Here is a 12,905-nt window from a genome sequence, read left to right as displayed (position 1 = left end):
CATTCTTTTCTCCCACTCCAAATAAACTTCAGGGTCAGTTCTACCTTGAAATGATGGTATTTTCATTTTGATGCTCCCAAGGTTCTTATCTACTCCATCTCGACCCCCCGACTTTGCCCTAAGTCCCCTTCCACGCCTAACTCCTCCATGTCTACCCAATCCAACTTCATATGTTAAGTCTTCCTCATCCTCACCATCTCCCTCATTCTCATACTCATTTTCAACTCTACACTCACGTCGCCTCCTATCTCTCCCACATTGAAGATTTCTAATCGCTGCTTCTTGATGATCCATCCTATCTCTCACTTCACCCAACACTAAGTTCAACCGCTCAAACTGCTATTGCATGGCTTGCAACATATAGGATGAGTTATCCGCTCTCCCTCTTGGTGATGCGTTACTCCGTTGAGACATTATAAGGTGTTGCACAAAAGAATGTTAGTGGCAAAAAGAAAACCTCACACACTCCCTTACGTGTTTACACTCGAATAATAACACTCCACTCGTGTTTCACTCTTAATTGGCTTTTTCCCGATAAATATAGTCTCACACTCTCTTGCCTTTTACCTCAAGAGTTTTCCCGCTCAAGTTCTTTAAGAACTAGTTGAACTAAATCAAGACAATACAACCTTGTATTATTCCAACCAGTAATATAGATCCAAGAAACAAGAAACAAGGAAGGAATAAAACGACACGAGACTCAAGGAATTTATAAGAGAGAGAGTAATTATAGAACAAGATACCAACTACGAATATGTATTCAGCCCCTTTGAGGATAAAACTCAATCACAAATGTTTTTCTTTGTCTTTGTTGTAACTATGTAGCAACCTTTAAATATGCTACCTCTCTTTATCTTCTTCTCCTTCTTCTTCTTCTTCTTCTTCTTCTTCTTCTTCTTTTTTTTTTTTTTTTTTCGAATTTTTTTTTCTTTTCCTTTCCTTTCTTTTCTTTTCTTTTCTCTCTTTTCTTTTCTTTTCCTTTCCTTTCTTTTCTTTTTTTCTAATTCAATCGCAAACAGAAATACTCAATTGTAAAAATCAAGCAATTGAATTGAAGCACACAAGAATTGACAATGAAATAGAAGAGAATCAATGGAACGACATTCCAAGCAATTGACAAACTCAGATATGCATTAAACCCTAGAATTTTGAAACCCTAGGTGATGCAAATTTCAGCCAAACCCAAAACCCTTAGAATTTTGGCAGCCTACTTTTCGTTTCTGCAATTTTTTTTTTTTTGGCAACTCTAGAACAATGTAGCCCTAGAATTAAATTTAAGGATGCAAGAAATTAAAAGATAGAATCAGACCTGATTGGAAACCTTGCTCTGAATACCAAATGATATGAACCCGTGGGAATGAATTCCCTTGAACCCACAATCAATTTGAAAACTCCCCAAGAAAGCCAAAAATCAAGTCAAGGATGGAGAATCTAGACCCGATGAGAACCCGTTTCAAGAACCTAGATTATATTAAAATCTAGACCAGATGAAGAACCCGTCTCAAGAACCCAGATTACAAAGGAGGAACGCCACAAAGGTTGTGATTTACCTTTGATAAGTTCAAGAGTTCAATCAAGAACAAGAGGAGAAAACTCAACTCACAAATAAAATTCAATATTGTCTAGGCCTTCAAATGAGGCTACAAGGAGTATTTAAACTAAACCTAATTAAAACCCTAGCCAAAATAAAGCCCCTTTTTACCCAAAATGCCCATGATGAACAGTGTCGTGCTACAGTATCCGCGGCTACAGTACGGCTACAGTAACGCTACAGTACCTCTTAAAACCCTAATTCCTAAAAAGTAACTTTCCAAATAAGCCCTTGGCCAAAATACAAGGCCTTCTTGAAAACCCTAGTTCATTGAAAATAAGATGTGTGGGTCAGGCATCTTCAAGCCCACTTATTCTAAACTAATAAAATAAATCATTTAACCAAATTTGAAGTCTCCAATAACAATAGGCCCTATCTCTAAATCATGTCTTCCACAGCTCGAATCAAGTGGATCAAAGCTGGTTCTCCTTCTTTCAAGCCCATCTTAAGTGTTGGGCTCTTGCTAGCTTCATCCCAAGTGGATTGCACCAATCCGTGCATTGCTTCCTTGATCTTCTTGGCCCTTGATCTTGTAATTGGCCCATCTGGAATTTGCAAATGATCATTAAGACTAGGCCCACCTTGGTTCCCATCACTATAAGAGTACTGGAGACCGAGCTCCTTAAGTACAAGCAGGAACTAAAGCAACTACTAGGCTAATCCATTGAGTAGCTCGCACAACTCAGTTAAGGATGCCATAAGACAAACGATAAATCAGAGCATAAAGGCTAAGCTCCACGACATGCCGTTGTCCTCTATTCTACCATTTCCAGTAGGTTGGCTTCTGGTGTGCCTCCTCATCCTAACACATGGTCTACCATTTTGGGAGAATGGTAGTTGGGACTACCACGGTGAGATTTGATTACAAATCTCAGCAAGTTAACAGATAACTTAACATACAGGTCAAAGATGCTTCCATGAAAGTAAAAATATGAATGCATACATGATCATAAATAAGCTTGATGTGACTTGACATTTGACATGACATGAGTTGACATGACTTGAACTTGACCATAGGTTGAAGTGAAACTAAACTTGGCATGACATGAACTTGAATGTTAACTAACTTGAACATGACCTAAACGTGCACTTGAGCTTGAACTTAACGTAACAGGAACCTAAGTTGAAATAAAATGAGCTTCAACATGAAATACTTGAACTTGAAATCTTGTTCAATAAACTGAACTTGAGCATGAACTTAAACACGAACATGAACTAAACTTGAACTGAAACTGAACATGAACTCTAACAATCAGAATGAATTCGCTAGTTGTTTCTACAAGAATACTGAACAATCAGAATGATTATACCATGAGTATTTTAAATGAGATACCTTAATAATCATAATGATTATGTCATGAGTACCTTGTAATACTCTGACAATCAAAATGATTTTGCCAGGAGCATTTAAGTAGAGGTATTCTAACAATCAAAATGATTACGATGGAAATACCTCAAGTGAATTATCAATGCAGATACTCAGACAATCATAGTGATTACGTCACGAGTATCTCAAGCATGACTAACTGAGAAAATACTATTTTCGAGATATACTCTGTACTCTGAGACATAACATGAGATGAAACGAAAAGACAAATGACCTGACGTAACGTGGCATGACATGTACATGAGACACATGACTTGATGTAACATGAAACAGACAAAAAATACGTAACATGGCATAACATGTAAAAGAAAAACATTACATGACATGACATAACGTGTAACAAATAACATTACGTGACATGGTATAACATGTAACAGATAACAATACGTGACAGAGTATATTGTGTAATAGATAAATATTGCATGACAAAATACATTATGTGATAGATACATATGTCATGACAAAATATAAAATCCGTGACAGACATACAAGAGTATATAAACAGTCGAATGGCATATAGGATAACATAAGTATATAAACATATTTCTCTTACCAACATACATACACAGTAATCTGACAGTAAGTTCGAAACTAACTTATAGTGATTGTCGCATTACAGAGAAAGTACAAAACACAAGAAACAGTAAGTAAGAATTTATAAACTTTGGAACTTCATCACTAATAACTTAGAAACATGAAACTACTATCTTAGAGTAAAATTACCATTTTACCATCTATATGTTGAAAAATGACCAATTTACCCCTAACTTAAAGATTTCATATCCTAACTTCAAAATTCACCAAAATTTACATTTCTCATGTAAATTTTGTTCTAAATTCAAATATCTAATCAGAAAAATTTGTTGATGGCACTTAAAGGATGTGCATTGACTACCCTCCCCTTAATCAAATGACCTTCAAAGACAAGTTTCTGATACCTGTCATTAATGAACTCCTTGATGAGCTTTTTGGGGCTAAAGTGTTTTCTAAGCTGGATTTAAGGGCAAGTTACCATCAAATTCGAGTTAGATAAGAACATATACAAAAGACAGCCTTTAGAACTCATGAGGGCCACTATGAATTCTTGGTCATGGCTTTTAGCCTTACAAATGCACCAGCCACTTTCCAAGGATTAATGAATGACATCTTCACTCTTTCTTAGGAAAATTGTGTTTGTTTTCTTTGGTGATATACTTGCGTATAGTAAAAATGTTGCTAGCCATGTCTTGCACTTGAAATCGCTGTTGGAGGTATTGAAGCAACATACCTTGTATGAAAAAAAGTCGAAATGTAAGTTTTGTGCTACTGAAATTGAATACTTAGGCCACATTATATCAGGCAAAGAGGTGCAGGCAGATCCCTCTAAAACAATAGCTTTGGTGGAGTGGCCTGTACCCAAAACTTTGAAGTCTTTGAGGGGATTTTTGGGTCTCACAGGTTACTATAGAAAATTCGTAAGGGACTGTGGTTCTCTAGCAGCCCCATTGACTATTCTATTGAAGAAAAAAAATCCTTCCTTTGGAATGAAGTAGCTGGCAAAGCATTTGAAGGGTTGAAGAAAGCTGTGAGTCATCCTCCTGTTTTATGATTACCAGACTTTTACCATTGAGTGTGATGCTTCACGAATTGGGTTGGGACTTGTGCTTATGCAAGAAGGGTAGCCTATTGCTTTTTATAGCAAGGCATTGAAGGGAGACTATTAGATGTAGTCTCTACAGTGAGTAGATGGAGACCATATTTATTGGGCATACTTTCAAGGTCAAACCTGATCAATAGGCCTTAAAGTATTTGCTTGAACAAAAGATTGGGACTGAAGCTCAACACAAGTGGATATGCAAACTAATTGGGTATGACTTTACTATTGATTATAAAAAGGGCAAGGAGAATGTGGTGGTTGATACCCTTTCGAGGAGAAATGAGGAGGAGACAGCAATTGTTGCCTTAATTTCTTTTTCTCACTCCTCCATGGATAGAGGAACTTAAGGATAATTATTCTTCATGTCCCAGTGTATCAAAATCATATCTAAGCTACAGAAAGGACAAGAAGGCCCTAAGCATTATTCTTTGTAGCAAGGGTTATTGCTGAGGAAGGGAAGATTGGTGCTGATTCCTTCTTCATCATTTCAAGCCAAAATTTTGTAGTTCATTCATCATAACCCACAGAAAGGTCATGTTGGCTACCATAAAACCCTATAGAAGGCTAAGAAGATTTTTGATTGGGAAGGGAGGCACATGGACATTAGGAAGTTGGTTAGGGAATGTGAGGTTTGCCAAATCAATAAACATAAGACTGTGCAGTATCCTGGGTTGTTACAACCATTGTCTATTCCTGATTCTCCATGGCTAGATATCTCTATGGATTTTGTTGAAGGCTTGCCTCTTTCGAATGGGTATTATGTAGTCTTTACTATTGATATGAACCCGTGGGAATGAATTCCCTTGAACCCACAATCAATTTGAAAACTCCCCAAGAAAGCCAAAAATCAAGTTAAGGATGGAGAATCTAGACCCGATGAGAACCCGTTTCAAGAACCAAGATTATATTAAAATATAGACCCGTTGAAGAACCCGTCTCAAGAACCCAGATTACAAAGGAGGAACGCCACAAAGGTTGTGATTTACCTTTGATAAGTTCAAGAGTTCAATCAAGAACAAGAGGAGAAAACTCAACTCACAAATAAAATTCAATATTGTCTAATGTCTCAAATGAGGCTACAAAGAGTTTTTAAACCCAAACCTAATCAAAACCCTAGCCAAAATAAAGCCCCTTTTACCCAAAATTACCCTTGATGAACAGTACCGGCTACAGTACCCGCGGCTACAGTAACCCCTACAATAAATTGATGAAACCCTAGTTCCTAAAATGTAACTTTCCAAATAAGCCCTTGGCCAAAATACAAGGCCTTCCCAAAAACATAGTTCATAAGAAATAAGACATGTGAGCCAAGCATCTTCAAGCCCACTTATTCTAAACTAATAAAATAAATCATTTAACCAAATTAGAAGCCTCCAATAACAATAGGCCGTATCTCTAAGTAATGTCTTCCACAGCTTGAATAAAGTGGATCAAAGCTGTTTCTTCTTCTTTCAGACCCATCTTCAGTGTTGAGCTCTTGCAGGCTTCATCCCAAGTGGATTGCACCAATCCTTGTATTGCTTCCTTGATCTTCTTGGCCCTTGATCTTGTAATTAGCCCATCTGGAACTGGCAAAGGATCTTTAAGAGTAGGCCCACCTTGGTTCCTATCAATTATGATAGACAGGCTAACTAAATTTGAACAGTTTTTTCCACTCTCACATCCCAACACAGCAAGCAAGGTTGCACATGTGTTCTTTTCTCCAGTTTTTAAGCTTCATGAATTGCCTAAATCCATTGTCTTGAATAGAGACCCAATTTTCACTAGCTCTTTTTGGAAGCAATTATTTCACTTCCAATGCACTTCATTGGGCTTTTAGTTCAGCCTACCATCCTTAATATTTTTGTTACAACACCACTACACACTCCTCTATAGGCCTTACTCCCTTTGAGCCCCTTTATGGATATCCCCCACCATCGTTGCTATCCTATGTCCCAGTGTAACGATCCGATCTAATATTATATAAGACAAAAATAATAATAAATAAATAAAAATAATATTGGGCCTAAAATAAGCTATGAGCCGTATTGGAATAACCCACAAGCTATTAATATTTTTTAGTTATTGGATTAGATTTGTTGAAGTTATTGGATTTTATGGGCCATATTGGATAAGCTGCGAGTTACTATTTTGGGAGTTAGTTAGGTCCAAAATTTTATTTTAAAGTCATTAAGATTAATTGAGAAATTTTAGAAGATATTAATGGACTGATAATTTAGAAACCCAATTGAAATTACTGAGTTTTGACCAATGAAATGAATCCAAACCCGTTAGGCTAATACTGGTTTATCTATAATTCTAAGCTATGCAAGTCTCCACTTTCCACTAAAATCCACTCCTCAATAGAAGTCTATCCCAACAGAGTTACAACTTTACAAATCTCTTCATGTTAAATTTCCTAAACCGATTTCATATATATATATATATATATACACATAGATTGAACTCCATGCACAGTACATGCATCACTTTCAATCTCTGGTTACCCATAGCACGTTGCAAGAGACCTCACTCACGCACAACACCTCTTCGCACCAACCACCATTCCTTTCTCCCCCACAGCTCACGGCTCCCCACTTAGCTGTTGTCACCTCCTCCCCTTAAACCAACACACTCCCCAAGCCGCAATTCCTCCACTGAGAATGTCTCGGTTTTAGTCCAACCCAAGCCAATATTCCAGCGTGATCAACCACCAGCCTTTGTGTATAAGCCGTAGCGCCCCTATTATGAGTTAACTGTACTCTAGCCTCGGTTTGGAAGAGAACCAGTCCAAGAACCACCGCCAGCCTCTGTTTTAGCCCCAGCAAATCAGAGCACTAGCTTCCCCCACTAAGAGCCACACCTTGCCATAGTTGAGGTCACGACGTGTTAGGAACCTCACTGATGGCAAGAGAAGCGGCGAGGAAGACCTAGGTGATCTGGGATGAGGACTGAAGGTAGAAGATGGAAGTGAAATGATATGAAATCGAGCTAAAGTTGAAATCTTAAGTGGAGTAACTCGTGACGGCATCGTTTGAAGGTGCTTGGCAGAACACATCGTATTGGAGCAAAGTTGAAATGGTGTTGTTTCAACATTGCGTTTCATTTACATGGAACGCAAAGTTTTAAGGGCTATGGCCCTTAGTCTATCTTTATGCTATTTTGTCATTCACTGTCATTGTATCTTTCTTATTTCATGTAAGGGTAATTCTGTTAGAATGTGATGGAAACCAAGTTGGGCTACTCTTAAAGATCATTTGTAAAATTCAGAAGGGTCAATTACAAGATCAAGGGCCAAGAAGATTAAGGAAGCAAGGCACGGATTGGTGCAATCCATTTGGGATGAAGCTAGCAAGAACCCAACACTCAAGATGGGCTTGAAAGAAGGAGAACCAGCTTTGATCCACTTGATTCAAGCTGTGGAAGACATGACTTATAGATAAGGCCTATTGTTATTGGAGACTTCAAATTTGGTTAAATGATTTATTTTATTAGTTTAGATTAAGTGGGCTTGAAGATGCCTGGCCCACATGTCTTATTTTCAATGAACTAGGGTTTTCAAGAAGGCCTTGTATTTTGGCCAAAGGCTTATTTGAAAAATTACTTTTTAGGAATTAGGGTTTCAAGAGGTACTGTAGCGTTACTGTAGCCGTACTGTAGCTGGGGTACTGTAGCGAGACACTGTTCATAAGGGCATTTTGGGTAAAAATGGGCTTTATTTTGGCTAGGGTTTTTATTAGGTTTAGTTTAAATACTCCTTGTAGTCTCATTTGAAGGTTAGACAATATTGAATATTATTTGTGAGTTGAGGTTCTCCTCTTGTTCTTGATTGAACTCTTGAACTTATCAAAGGTAAATCACAACCTTTGTGGCATTCCTACTTTGTAATCTAGGTTCTTGAGACGGGTTCTTCAATGGGTCTAGATTTTGATATAATGTAGGTTCTTGAAACGAGTTCTCATCGGGTCTAGGTTTTTCCATCCATTGACTTGAATTTGGCTTTCTTGGGGAGTTTTCAAATTGATTGTGGATTCATGGGATTTCATTCCCGCGGGTTCATATCAGAATATCAATACTGTATATAGGGAAGAAGACAAACCAAAAGGACTCAGCAAAATTAGAATATTTTCTAGACTGTTTTTGAGGTTGGGTTGCCTCAAACAGACCCATGGCTATTACGTATGAATGAGATCTTCTCTATTTTCCTTTCATCCTCCTTTTCACTGTGCTTGGTTATTGCTATCTTTTCATTGCTTGAGAAACACTGTTACAAGATCTTTCCAGCAAGGTTTTAACACTACGCCACCGCCAACAGCAACAGACGACGCTAGAGAACAAGTCTTCACCGTCGGAAGCCACTAGTTGACGTTCAAACCACATCCAACAGCTCCTCCATGCCTCTTTCCTGAACTGCAGATAACTGCAACCAGCCATGCCGTCCCATTGGGCTCCACGGTCGGCCGGACTCCTCCGCCTCTCACCACGGTTGCATTGTTGTAGACAACCCACCTCACTTGATAAGGTCCCTATTTATCCACACGAAACAATCTCTTTTTCACTTCTCTCTTATCCGAGGTCAAACACACACACTCTCTCTCTCTCATCTCCTCTCGTCGGTCTACCCTAGCTATGTTGCATTTATATATATATATATATATATATATATTGAGTAAATAGACTGAGGATGTTACATGGAAGGGTATGTGCTGTGGGTCCCTGTGACATGCATTAAATATTTTATAAAAATCCATGATTTATATGAAGATTTATGCGTTAAATTATTTTTTAAAAGTCATAGTTTTATGAAAAGAATTATGCATCAAAATATTTATGAAAGTCATGATTTTATGTGAGAGTTATGCATTAAAATATTTATGAAAAAGCATGCATGATTTTATGTAAATATTTATGAAAAAATTATGACTTTATGTAAGGAAACATATATCACGACATTTTATGAAATATGTGATTTCATTTGAAATCTATATATGATAAGGCACAATTTCACTTGAAATCTATGATATGATATGAAACTTATGATTATGATGAAGTATAAATGATAAGATACATAACGGCCTATGTTATGATACGAAGAAGACACCATATGTTATGAGCATATTGTATTGCTAGGTTGTACATGCTAGTAGTGCACCCAGTGTGTCTTCTTTTTGTATGGATTCCACAACCTGCGACCATGGGTGAAATCAGAATCTATTTAGATTCGCTAACTCTAACTCATGGGGGTCAACAGTGGATAGCCTATAACAAGTGAAAGATAAGTTCATGTTCATGTTATTTACGTACGTATTTATGAGTATGCATATTTTTCAACAAAGCCTATATTTATTATGTTTACTGTATGATGTGTTACTTATTCAATATTCGACTCATTTTTTGTATGTTTTTATATTTTAACCACCTCAAGTGATGATCTTTATGAGCATTGAACTATAGGACAGGACTTAGCCTAGGGGGGCAAGGCAGAGAGGCTTAGATAGTTTATGTTATCCTTAGTTTTTTTATTTTAGTTTAATAAGTTATTTTGATAAGCACATGAGAGTTTATTGATTTTAAATAACTGCCTTCGCAGACTCTCTTTTGAATTTTAAAGATTTAATAAAGATGGTATTATAAGGAGTCTTTGTATATGATGCTTCATTTTGAACAAAATAAAATATTTTTTAAGTCAGGTTCAGTAGTAGCACTCCAGCTCTGATAATTTTTAAAAGTGATTTTATTCTTAAACCTGGGGAGCGGGGTGTTACACCGAGGCACTTCCACAAATGATGTCGTTGATCAGCAACTAAGGTCAAGAGAACAACTACTATCATTACTAAAGGAGAATATGCATAAAGCTAGGCGTAGATGAAGTTTGATGAAGTCTTATGCTGATAGAAGGAGAACTGAAAGAAGTTTTCAAATTGGAGATTGGGTTTTTCTGAGACTCCAACCCTACAGGCAGAAAACTGTGTCAATGAGGCATAATATGAAGCTAGCTCCAAAATGTTACGGGCCTTTTCTAGGTGGTGGAAAGAATTGGGTCAGTGGCGTATAAGTTGCAGTTGCAATCTTCTTCTACCATACGTCCAATTTTTCATGTGTCTTGCTTGAAGAAGAAACATGGTCAGAACATTACTCCATTACCAACATTGCCTCCAACTGATTCGCATCGAAAAATCCAACCTGAACCAGAGTTAATTTGTAACACCCCGCTCTCCAATAAAATCGTTTTTAGAATTTTTACAAAATCGGTGTGCTACTAAACTTGGACTAAAAAAAAACTTTTCTTCTTAACGAAGTGCCAGATACAAAATATTCCATAAATAAATAAGCCAATCTTTAGTAAATATTTAAAATCCAAAAGAGAGTCTGCGGAAGCACTTATTTAAAATCAATAGTCTCGTGTGCTTATGAACATAACTTATTAAACTTTAAATCATAAAAACTGAGCATGACATAAACTATCTAAGCCTCTGCCTCACCTCCTTGGGTTAAGTCTTGTCCTACAGTCTCATCCTCATAAAGATGATCACTTGGAGTGGTTAAATATAAAAATATACAAAAATGAGTCGAATACTCATTACTTATCATACAGTAAACATAATAAACATAAGGTTTCTTGAAAAATATGCACACTCATAAATACATACATAACTAAAATGAACATGAACCTAATTTGTACATGAAATGCGTTAACTTGTCTTTCACTTGTTGTAGGCCGATACCCACTGTTGGTCTCCATGAGTTAGGGTTAGCGATTCTAAGTAGATTCCGATTTTGCTAGTTGTCGCGGGTTGTGGAATCCATATATAAGTAAGGCACACTGGGTGCGCTACCAACATGTACAATCTGGCAATACAATATGCCCATAACATATGGTACCGTCTTTATATCTAACATAGGCTTTTACGCATCTTATCATTCATATTTCATCATAATCATACTTACATACTTGTCTTATCATAGATTTCAAATAAAATCGCATTCTATAAAATGTTGTGATACATATTTCCTCACATAAAATCATGACTTTTCATAAATATTTTAATGCATAACTCCTTTAATAAAATTATGAATTTTCATAACTAATTTAATGGATAAATCTTCACATAAATCATGGATTCTCATAAAATATTTTAAGCATGTCTTGCAACTAACGTGAAACGTATTTATAAATCATGGCATTTATAAATTAATCATGACTTGGGCATATCAATAAAGGCTTCCAATGGAGGGAGTACATGCATAATATTTTTATAAAAATATGTTGTTTACCGTTCATGCGTGTAAGGGTATTCTTTAAAATCCTAAAATATGGTCACTTCCCAACTATTTTGATTTTCGTATAACTTCTCTAAATAATCTCACAATTAATTCCTAAATCATATTAACTCCATAATATTGACATTAAAGTCATAAATCTAATGTTGATGTGTCCAAACTTTAATTCCTAACATTCTTTCAATTACCTTAAAAATAATCTATATTTTTGTGAGCCCGAACCCATTACAAATCGATATTCCCCTTAAATCCAAAAAACATGAGTCCAGCCCCATTTAACATTGTATAACCCATAACCTAATTATTCTAGGCCGTAATACTTACTGCATGACCTGAATTTGCACTTACATAACTCAAATATTTACTCAACCATATGTGACTAAAAGATGGGGCATGTAAGTAATTTGGCTTAAAGATCTTGAATGATCTATATGTTAAACACAGAGAGAGAGAGAGAGAGGGTGAGAGATTTAAGTTGGAAGAGAGAGAGGGATGTTTGCTGAATCATTGCATACATACTAGTTTTCCTCTCTTTTTATAGTTGAACAATCAGTGAAACTGATGGGCACCAAGATGGACCTAGTCTTAAAGATCCTTTACAAGTTCCAAATGGGTCAATTACAAGGTTAAGAGCCAAGAAGATCGAAGAGGTAATGCAAGGATTGATGTAATCCACTTGGGACGAGTTTAGCAAGAGCCCAACATTCAAGATGGGCTTGAAGGATGAAGATCCAATTTTGACTCATTTGATAAGCTATGGAAGAAGGCAATGACAAGACTTAGAGGCTTTGGGCACTTGAAGGATTTCAACTTGTTTAATTCATTTAAATTACTTATTTTGTTAGTTTAGAATTACTGGGATTAATTATGAGAAGGACTTAAGGGGGGTCTCTCCAAGGGCATGTTAGAAATTTTATTATTTTGTTGGACTAGGGTTTTAAGAAGTACTGTAGCGAACTAGGGTTTCAAAAGTACTGTAGCCAAGTTACTATAACGCCATACTGTAGCCGAGGCACTATTCACTTACGGGT

Source organism: Juglans microcarpa x Juglans regia, chromosome 4D, assembly GCF_004785595.1.
Source record: "Juglans microcarpa x Juglans regia isolate MS1-56 chromosome 4D, Jm3101_v1.0, whole genome shotgun sequence".
Classification (NCBI taxonomy): Eukaryota; Viridiplantae; Streptophyta; class Magnoliopsida; order Fagales; family Juglandaceae; genus Juglans; species Juglans microcarpa x Juglans regia.
Note: the sequence above shows the minus strand (reverse complement) of the source record.